This window comes from Cryptomeria japonica, chromosome 6 (genome assembly GCF_030272615.1).
Source record: "Cryptomeria japonica chromosome 6, Sugi_1.0, whole genome shotgun sequence".
Lineage (NCBI taxonomy): Eukaryota > Viridiplantae > Streptophyta > Pinopsida > Cupressales > Cupressaceae > Cryptomeria > Cryptomeria japonica.
Window position 1 is genome coordinate 557,002,907 of NC_081410.1, and position 12,101 is coordinate 557,015,007.

Sequence of the window (12,101 nt, forward strand, 5' to 3'; positions counted from 1 at the left end):
AACTGCTTTGGGTGTTATTTTCTCCAAACTCGACAGTTTTACTTGTCGGTTTGGTTGGCATCACCAATTAGGCAGTTATTTGGGATGGGAGTCAATAGTTCTAAGGAGTATTCGAAGGGTCACAAGTCGGTTTTGGCTGTTGGAAACCCAAGTGATTGGTAAAACTTCATGAAGGCGACCGATAGTTGGAGGAAGGGTTGGACATTGAAAGGTGAATCACAAAAGTTTGTGCAAAGGAGATATTGGTCGAAGGAATGTTTTCTTCGGAGGCCTTGTTGTCTAAGGGAAACGATTGTTGTAGGTTGTCAATGTATTGTTTGTGGAACCTCTGTAATTGATACTTCATAACTGTGGACAATTGTTCAATTTCTTGCCACAAATTTGTAGCAGAGTCTGGGATTTTGAAAATTTTCCTATCTCTCTCTCTGAATGTGTATGAAACTACTGAGCAATTGTTTATTCTTAATTTGGGTTAAAATAAATCAGTTCCGAGTTTCTCGTTCAAATCATTTGTCTACAATACGAAAGTTTGATCGAATTGTATTTTGTGAGGAAAATTTGGTCAAGTGACTAGTGAGGGTGCCATTAGTTTTTAATTATTGTGTTGTCTATTTTTGTCTTGTTATAAATTGTTGTCCTGTTGGTTAGGTATTTTGTTGATCTGTCTTTTGGTTTATGTTAGTTACCCTCTAGGAAATCACCCGACTTTGTTGTAGGGTTTTGTCTCTATCAAAAACCATTTATCTTAATAAAAAACATTATCATAGTCATAAAGTTACACCGAACCAAATATTAGAGGATTTCCCTTCTTCGACTACACCACACGTGAGTTATCCTCTAGATAGATTTTCATGTGATCCTTTTATGTCTTTTCAATTTTTTTTTTTACATCAAGGGTTGATAATCCTAAAAAAAAATCTAATACCTATCAACTTGCATGCCAAAATAGTTGAAATTAAGAACTCATGGTTGTTGTTGTGAATAAGGACATATCCTAACTAGTTCTTCATTAGCACCTATCACACATATTAATTTTAATCAGGATATCTTAGTTGTCACATGGAAATATCATTTAATGAATGGAAAATATGTCATGGTTAATGATGTGTAATAACTTAGAATTCAAAAGTACAACCATAATAATGAAGGAAAAATATGTCATGGTTAACGAAGTGTAATAACATATAAATCACCTAAAGGGATCAATCAATCCTAAACACATGAATAAGATTAGAAATACAATTGAAAAAAATAATAATAGATGAACATAAAATATAACACAATTGTATAAATTACCATAAATCTAAGTTATAAATAAACATTATTCAAAAATATTAAATAAATACATTTTTGATATGAAATAATATTCTTTTATTATTATTAAACCTCTCAATGTTACAAATGAATTGCATATAATATATTAAAAATATGGAAACAAATATAAATAGAAAATTATTAGAAAACACAATAAATACTTTATTTTAAGTTCATATATGGAGGATTGAAATAATCTATCAAACATTAATTATTTTTATATTAAAAATACTTGAAAAATAATTGTCCAAACTAGTTCTACCTATCAATTCTATCCTACTTACATTAATTCTTGCATTACCAATATCTTACATACAAAAACTCTACATTTTTGTTTCCAATGACCACCATTATCTTCCCTCTCATTTTTCTATTCATAATCCTCATGATGATGATACTATGGCAAAAAAAATGTTTTTGATTAAAATAAGTGGAGAAGGGCCTAAACCCATTATATCTGTTATTATAGCCCATTAAAACTAGAATTGGAACAAAACCAGTCATAGAGACAACAAAATAAGGTAACAAACCAAACAAAAGACCTGGAGCCAAATATGAATCATATTATTTGAATAAAATCTTTGGGATTGCTTATTTAACATTCTAATATGTTACTTCTTCTTATGTTGAATAACTATCTAGGTAGATGCATTATTATAGTTTGAACAACACTCACCCATATAAAAGGGTAGGTTATCAACAATAGGGACAAATTTTTTAATAGAAATAACAATATTAGGGACAACAACATTATAAGTAGAAGCAAAAAATGATTTTTGACAACATCAGCTGGATATACTACAAACCCAACATCACTTATTTTATCATCAAAAGAGGTTTTGGACTGACAAACAACACAAACAAATAAATCAATAGAAGGATGAATAGGAGCAGAAGAAAAAAAAGCAAGAGACAACCCCAAGTCCAAAGTGAGCTCTACTGAACTAGGATGAGAAATAATAGGACTGGGTGATTCTAAATCCTCTAAAATAATATCATCATTAAAAGAAACATCATGATCATGAACAAAATTCTTCCACCAAGTTGAGGAAGACTACTTGTGAGCACTATTGGATCACTTAGAACCCATATTCCTGGTAGCAAAATAACCCCTACAACAAAAAGGGGATCCCCTCATAGTTTGCTAGCTAACACTAGGATTTGTCATTAACTTGCAGAATAAATTCTTTGGGTAGAGATTTTTAAATACCCACTTCAACTAGAATGCAAGCAAATGAAGTGTGACCAAATAATTTGGTCATAGAGTCAACCTTCAAGAATCTTCCTAAAGAATTACCACTAGCCTCATAGGCTTCATGACACCAGAAATGAAAGGGAAGATAAGGCAACCTTACCCACATAGGCAAAATATCAGTCAAGAATCATTTAAAGGGTTGAAATAAGAAACCTAGGGACACATAGAAAGGTGATGGGAATCCCACCACTAAGGCCCACAATCAAGAATAACTTTTTGATCATACTAAGAATTGAAGCACACCAAAAAGAGTGTTAGCATATTTGTAAAAATATATTTTACCCTCAACTAGTGGAGGACAAACTTCTTGAATTAAATGGTGCAAATTAGGAAGAAAATTCCAAAAATGAAAAAACTTACAGATTAAGCCATGCTTGGAAAAATTATCCTCACAATCCAACATTTCTCTCCCAAGAGGAATCATGAGAGAAATAGTAGAACAAGGTACTTTTGACTTAGTGGAACCCTTCATTTTCTAGGAAGTAGCAGCCTTGGCACCAAAAATAACATGCAATATTTTCCTAAGCAGATCTACACGAGAAGCATGCTGATTCGAGCCAAATTATCAAAGGGGAGAAACAATACCCATCATTGCAAGTGGGGTAGAGGGACACAAAGCCAAAAAAATAGGTTTAGGAGCCCCCATACATGAGGCTCCTATCACAAACATCACATGAATAGTATCAAATTGAGAGAAAATCCCACCAAGAGATAAAGATCCACCACCAAATCAATCTGAGGCAGATTGACAACAAAGGAAAGTGTCCTAAGGAGGGGTAGGAAAGTAGAATATGAAAAATGTAGTGAGTAGGACTGAGTGGAAGACATCTCTAGAGTTTTTAAGCTAGGAAATGATCTAATAGCATAGGAAAAGTGTTATGTGCACTCCTTTTAATATTTACCCATAGATTTAAAGTCTTTAATATGCTCAGATTTTGATTTAAGGTATATGGTACTTATTTCCAATAGCTTCCACTTTATTGATACTTTTTTCTTTTCTTTTACTATCCAATATATCTCCTTACAAATATGGTTTTAATATCTAAATTTAAACACAATTTAACCCCTTTAATGATCCATAAAACACTAGTACATTTGGGGTTAAATTTCGATGGTAATTCATCGGATTTTCAACTGCATTTCATCGAACAACTGACCAAAAGCGTCGTCGAAAACTTGTAGTCGGATGTTCCGACATTACTCAAGGCCATCAAAATTTTGACGAACACTAGGACACCTCCGACGGTGAATGTGACCACCATTCTGACGAGCCAATGCTGTCGGGCATATAACACGCCCATCAGACGTGTTACTCTTTCTCATGGAATTTCTGACAGTATTCTGCCACCCATCTGATGAGACAATACCGTCGGGCATATAGTATGCCCCGTCGGACATGTCAGTCTTTACCATCGGAATTTCGACAGTCTCTTCCACCCATCTGACTTCCACCCATCCGACGAGCGAATGCCGTCGGGCAAATAGAACGCCCCTCAAACATGTCAGACTTTATTGTCGGAATTCCGACGACATTCAAATTATTTAAAAAAAGAAAGAATGATGCTGATTTTTAGAGATTGGGGTATCTTAACTCAGCATCCTTGAGCGGTGAACTCGTGAATGCGATTGGATGCTCATCCTTTCCTTCGGTTCTCTATGTAAGAATGGCCGCACACGTGTGTTTTGATGCAAATGTGTATAAGTAAAAGGGCCTCATATGATTTGGATTTATGAGGACGAGAGCATTGACAATTGCCTATTTAATCTCTTCAAATGCTCTTTTGGCTGGTGGAGTCTATTCCATCTTCGCATGTTTCTTCAACATTTCGTTTAGTGGCCATATTATCTCAGTAAAAATTATAATGAACTTCCTGATGAAGTTGATCTTCCCAAAGAATAACTTCTTCTTTCTTGCTAGCAGACATGATGATCTTGGATTAGCCTCTATCCTATCGGGATCGATATATATACCTTTCTCTAATATTACATGTCCCAATAATTTGCCTTCGGTAACCCCAAACATGCACTTCTTTGGGTTAGTTTTTAGAATAAACAAGTTAAACTCCAAGTCGGGGACATTACACTTCTCATTCCTATCAAATATCCTATTCTATCTCTCTTATTTCTCATCTCTTACATCTTTTCATTTATATGCCAACCTTTATTACATAAAAGAGCACCAGCAACCCCAAATCTATGAGAAACACAAACTGCACTAGTGAAGCACCCACTCCACCAAAAAGAGGCACCAACCTCAAAAATTCTTGTTTCAAATATTTTTCTACTTGAAGTTTGTAAGAGTCTCTGTTTCACAACACTTCTTTGTCACTGCACTTCTCTATCGCAACATTTCTCTATATCACAACATAACACTATCATAGCCTTAGCATCAATTTTTGAGAACTTTGATCCTCAAAATAAATCGTTTAAAAATTTTTGTGCACACTTAATACAATTATAGCATCCTAGTAATCCCTTTTGCCTCCATTCAAATCTTATCATTTAATTTACAACCAACAACCATAGCATAGTTTTTTCACATTGATGTATCTTCTTTCAAACTAATCAAAATCGTGGGTATACTTAATTTTTGATTGAAGTACAACATACACAAAATCCAACCATCACAACCCCAAAAATAGTGCGAACTCCTTCAGCTGTTACTAACACAACAATATGCTCTTATCTGATTCACCAAAATATCAATCCAAAAAAAAGGTGGTGTTAGACTAAATAAAGAGGCATTTTTAATAGCATACACCACAAAAGAATCTGCTAAACATGTAACAGTGCACTCAGAAACGTTTCCTAGTCCAGATGCCAACACACCAAACTGCACAGTCAAAGAACATGGAAAATATGAAAGAAATGCCAAGTGTGAACTCTTGACCACATTCAATAGCTAGGGAAATAGTAAATTTAGTGACCATATATTATCTCAAATCTTTCGATTCAAATAAATCGACTCTTTTGAATATTCAAAGATGACATGTCAAAGAAAAAGCAAATAGGCAGCTAACATAAACAAGCAACCAGCTTAAGCTGACACCCAACCAATTTAGTTACACAGATAGGCTTGTTCAATTAGATAGGCAGATAGATGAAACCCATAGAAAAGTAGCTGAAGTAGACATCCAAGTAGCTCAACCAAATAGCTAGGCAACTCAACCAAGCTGGTAAGTAGCTCAAGCAATTCAAGCACACAACCAGGTAGCTCAATTGATCAATCGATGAAAATCTAATGAATAATCAACAATGTGACAAGAACACATACAACCTTAGTCATAGATAGATATATGCCATCTCATCCTCCATAAAAGAATGAGGTTATCCATTATTTTATGTAAGTACCCATGGTTATGAATTCAATTTGTCCAAGTACTAGCTCCTCTGCCCTTGCATGATAAGGACACTAGCATTTCTTGAATTTAGAGGCATAAGGAGTATGTGGTAGAGTTTTTCATCCTTACAGGTAAACCTTATTATTGAAGATGTTGATTGTTTTTTTGTTGCTTCAACTAGAACTAGAGTAATATGCGAGATGTGATTAATGTGAGCTTATATAGGAAGGAAAATGATGTCTATGTGACAAATGTTGTTGACTAAGATAAAAGGAACAAGTCTTCAAATTTCCCATAAATCATACGATTATTGTTTTTTTATATGTGATTAGAAAAAGGTGGACATACTTGTGATTAATACCATAAATAACAAGACTACTAATTCAGATACAAATATATGGGAAAACCAACTAATTTTTCACTAAATCACAAGTTGGATGTTTCTAAGGCATCCTTAAAGTAAAAAGAAACTTTATAGTATAGGAAAGGCCAAAGGGATGAGAAGGTGGCACACTTTTTGCACCTTTAATATCACCCATCTTATTGTTGGTTTTATGAGGATGCTCTTGTTATATTTGAATGGCATGATAGAATGCGGTAGAGATTTAAAGGAAGACTAGAATGATAGTGTGATTGATGTATGAATCCAATCATCAATAAGTTCTCGATAGATGATATCTCCCTCCTTTAATGTGTGGGGATCTATTGGAGCTTTGTTATGCTAGAGGAACTTATGGAGCAATTTGATGTACACAGATCCACATTATGTTCTTGATAAGGGATATGATGGTGACCTTGGAGGATATCTACAACATACTGAGATTATCCGTATGAGATCATATCATTACAATTAAGAAGTAGAGATCACTAATCATTGTATAGGAGGGGAAACAATATGCTCTCCATTGAGTGATAGAAAGTGGTACTATGGTCATATTTATGTGAGATGGCTTGACTAGGGGTCAATTCTCATGCCTTTGGTGAGACACATCATGATTGTGACCATATCCGTGTGAGTGGTAATGGATGGAATATGCACACACCTACATGGGGGCCTCATTCATTCCATCTTAGCTATGAAGGAGAGCTAGAGATTTTGAGTGGGGATGGGGCATGTTTATCCACTTGCATGTTGATCTTGATTGCTTCATGTATTATAAAGACTGTAGCCTAATGACTTGTACACTACTTCAAATGTGGATCTTTGAGCATATTATGCACACAAGAATTGTTGGTTTTCTGGGCCATATCTTATTGGGTATGACCTGAACTCACACTTATCCATTCTATCAGAGTCTGGAGATTCAAAATTTTACCTTTTTAGATAGAATTTGATAGGATACATAGCACACAAATTATATGGAGGCCTTATATATAGATGTGATCATGGCCAATTTTTTTGAGATAACTTTCTAGGTTAAGAATAGATTAATTATTTTTCAATAGATATGATTACATTATGATTCCCTTCTACTATGAGGAAGTGATGAGGTGGTTTGGGAAAGTGTAACAATTTCATATATCTATACCTACCTAAATGTGCTCGTAACATATAATTATGAGGGTAGGTAACTCACCTCATCCTATTGTCTCTAAAATCACATTGAGTGCCTTAGACAACAAGGGCTATGACACTTTCTCAATTTTGGATGCAAATGATGTAGGGGTGACTCTAAGCTACATCACATGGTGTTATATTACTGGATTGACACCCATTTTTTCATGGATTATCCTAGATGAGATCCTAGTGCATAGGGGTTTAGTGAGGAGTAGAGAATCAACAACAAGGAAAATCTAGTATAGGAGAGGCCTAGATTATAACCTAGATTAATAGCACTAGCTATATTGGCAAACATGCTAAGCTAGATGGAGAGAGGGGAGGTTGAGTAGTGCAACCATTGTGAGATACTCTACTCTATCATCTATTACTACCATTGTAGCTCTTTTGAGGCCACGTTTTACTCAAGATCCAAACTCTTAGATCAAGGAACTATGTGATATAACATTTATTATGTTTTTGTTTATATACATGGTATATTTTGAATATAATTTCTTTCATGCATTGTTCTTGTGATACATGATAATATACCAATATAAATATTTATTTACGTTTTTTAATGAGGACATGAGAGTGACTTAGGTTTAACAATCAACTCATTACTAAGATGGTCACCATTATATAGTTGAAGAGAGAAGTGCAACTTGAATATACATTACAACAAATTGCTGGTCGACACCTAGAGAATTTTGAGCCCATCTCACATATTTGAGTGACATATGAGGAGTCTAGGGTGTGATAGAGTCAAAGGACTATAAATCTATCTACACTCATTTCTTAAAAAGATAAAAGAGTATAAAATGTGTAGGCAATGACTACGTACAAATATCATCTCATGGTGAAATTTATTGCACTCAAGGGAGAGTGAGACCAAGTCATGACGAGAGTAGAGATTGCTAAGATGACACATGAAATTCTATAGAGCCAGTTTGATTAGATGTGTGGATATTTTTAGAGAGCATATATTGCTATCCCCACTTACCTCGATCTTCCTAAAGTATAGGAGTTGATAGATCACGTTGCAACTTTTAGAGAGTAGGAGCTAGGCCTTAAAGAAAAATATCAGAGAGTTGAGGGGTGATCTTAGAGGCCCATGAAGGGCATCATAGAGTGCATCTAGTGGATACTATTGATCTATACCCTCCATTAGAAAATTCCCACCGCTAAACATATGTAACAACACTATTGGAGGGGTTAGCAAGCTACACACATTGATGCAGATTTTTGTACATGATATTATATTTATAGAAACTGAATTTTGATACAATGGTGATGGTTTTTGTATATATGAGACATTGTGCATATATATGATATTGATAGATTTGATCTACATGTAGGGATGTTTTATGGATTTTTATATAATTTTTTATAAATGATGCAAATGTTCAATTAAATTCACTATGATTTAATCAAACAAACTTGGATAAATTTTTCAATAAAATAAAATAATGATCTAACAGACTAATAGATAGAAAATAAATCAACTATGCAAATGGAACTAATTAATTATGACTATGCAAAATGATAACTAAAGAAAATGAACATGACATAAAAGAACTTGAAGATAATGATGACATTAAATGTGATAAATGATATTTTTATAAAGCTTCTAAATTGATTAAAAATAAAAATAAAAATTTTAACGAATTAAAACTAATCAGCATAGCATAAATTATCGAGCGATTTTAAAAAAGAAAGAAAGCTACTAAGATAATTCAAGGCACTAAAATGTGTCGAGAATGGAAACAACAAGAATAGAAAGGATTGAGATTTTTTCATATTTTAGCATAGTAAAGTTGCTACATCCTTTAATGATACTCTAAACAGATTTGTGCTAGTGAGATCTTCGTAGTGATTTGGTTCTTCAGTTTCGATTCTAAAAAGATAAATAGGGTCTTGATTGTTTTTTCTTGCTTTTATCATGAGATTCAAATCAAATTCTTGAAAGATTAGTAGCCATTTGCACATTCTTCTTTGTATTACTAGTTTGTTTAAGCACTAATTCAATGGTTCATGTTGAGTATAAAATGTAAATGTAGAGAGTAAATAGTGTCTAAATTTTGGTAGTGTATACACCAATACTAAGGAATCTTTTTTTGTTGTATAATTGTTATCCATTTGTGAGAGTTTCTTGTGTGCAATAGCTATGGGGTGGTATTTGTTTCCTCTAGGTTGTGCTAGAATTGCCCATATCTCTATTTTGGATCCATCTACATGGATATGGAAGGGATATGTCTAGTTTGGGAAGATAAAGATTTGGGGGGTTGGTGATATCATTTTGGGGGCTCCATTGTTAGATTTGTGAGCATTTGAATTGGACACCATTCCTCGTAGAGGGCCAATTTTGTCTAAATTCATGTTTGCCGCCATTGTTGGGTGATTTAATGGCACCATTGAGGGGGATATATTGCTAGTTTAGATTTAAAGTATCATCTCCAATGCCCTATACATACCATTAACTTGTTCTCATTCCATATTTTCTAGTCCAACTTCATTCCCAACCACTAGAGTTGTGTTCTCAGACCTAACAAAAGAGAAATCAAACTTGAGAATTTGTTTAGCCTTCAAAGCTAGAGTAGTCTTCAAGGGAGATAATAAGGTTCATATAATTTGATCACTATCTTTCACAGTCCCAAATGATGAATAAGAGTACTATTGTATTCAAGAAATAATTAGCAAGAAAAGATAAAATGGTGCCATGAGAAGATTTTGATAATGAAGAAGAAATATTCTCAAACCTTCACAATGATAAATACAATCATGAGCCTTTCAGTAGTGAAGAGAAATCCCACACAAAAACTAAACCCCTTCGCAAGGCATGCTTAGGAGATATTGATACTAGGAACGCTTCACATAAAGAGTGCCCAAAGAGAAGACTTGATGATAGAAATAGTGATAGCATAATCCATTCTCCATTTTGAGTAAAATGATACAAATATACATAATGAGAAACATCGAACTAGTAAGCCATAGGAAGATAAAGGTTAATAGTCCTAGGTCTAGACATGTTTGACTAGAGGCAAATTTGAAATTATTTGCCAGTATTAGAGTAGAGGTTACAAGAATTTAAGGGCATAAACAACTCAAAATGAAATAGTATTAGAGAAACATCAAATGCAAATATTCAAGGCTTCAAATATAGTGACAAGATCAAAGAAATAAGAGTTTGTTATCGACCATCAAAAGACTAGTGATCGAACATCAAAAGATTAGTGATCGACCATCAAAAGACTATTTTGTGGCTCTAGTACCAAGGAATTTTCTAGTAAAACAATCTTGACAGTGGTTCCTACTATGAAAGTATGGTTTCTTTTAACAACACCAAGCTTGGTGATTAGTGTACAAGCAAAGGCAGGTCAATGGCTTTTACCAACAATGATTGATAGCATATAGGACAACATCAAGAATTAGATTCAATAGGTAGCAATCAAGAATCACTATTATGTACAAGAAAGAAACTTATTAGCAAGAGCTAGATTTAATAGGTAGAAATCATAAATGCTCATCAACAACACAATGATGTTTGTGATTGAAGAGAATCATTATAAGGATCATTTATAGAGCTAGAGATCAACAATAACATTAGATGGAAATGAAATGAATCATCAAACACAAGAAATAACTAATGAACACCCTTTGTAGACAAACATAAGACAATGATTGAGGTTATTTCAACATAAGAGAAAACATAGTTTGCTACAAGGTATTTCGAATAGTAATGAGGTGCCAAAGCTATTTGGAACAATCAATTGAGAGAAATCCCTCATTGGTATCATTGAAGATTATATTCAAAAGGACTATTAAGATCATGTGAGTATAGAGAATAAATCAAATACAATGCCATAGAATGTAGTGGTAGAGAAAATGATAAGGAAAATTAAAAAATGCTAAAGAAAATGTCAACTAATAAAAAAAGTTACAAGGATGAAGCATATTCACAACTTTTTCACTCGCGCCATGGCCAATATCAGCACTAGAAGCAACTCATAGTGTTAGTGTACATATAAGAAAATATGGGAGTTCATTATACCCAACAACTTGTAGTGTTGTTGTTTGTATTGGCTCTATTGGAACCTGCAATTAAGATTCAATATACATTTTTCAATAAGATTAACTATGCAACATAATGAAATATTAAAAATTGTGTTATCTTATTGAGCTTCACTTTGTTTTGAGAATAGTTTCAAATTATCTACTTAACAGGACCAACCACGTGAAGGTGGAAGCTCATTTGGCCCCTCCCCACCCCCCCTAACATTTCTCTAAATTCCCTATTAACATCTAACATTCATTCATTCTTTCTACCATTAATAAAATATAACATTTATTCATTAATATCACATAATGTTCATTAACAAATAACATTTATTAACATTCATTAACACACAACATTCATCAATATTCATTAACACATATCATTCATAACCATTCATTATCACATAATTACATTCATTAACACATAAAAATAAGTCATTATGAAATAAGGTAGATTATAATATATATATATATATATATATTTGAAGCCATGTAAAGAATAAGTGGAACATCATTTTCTTCATCATTTCCCCCCTCTTTAGTTGTTCTGCCCTCTGCTCGTGATCTCGATGTATACCTAGTCCTATACTGAGTACGA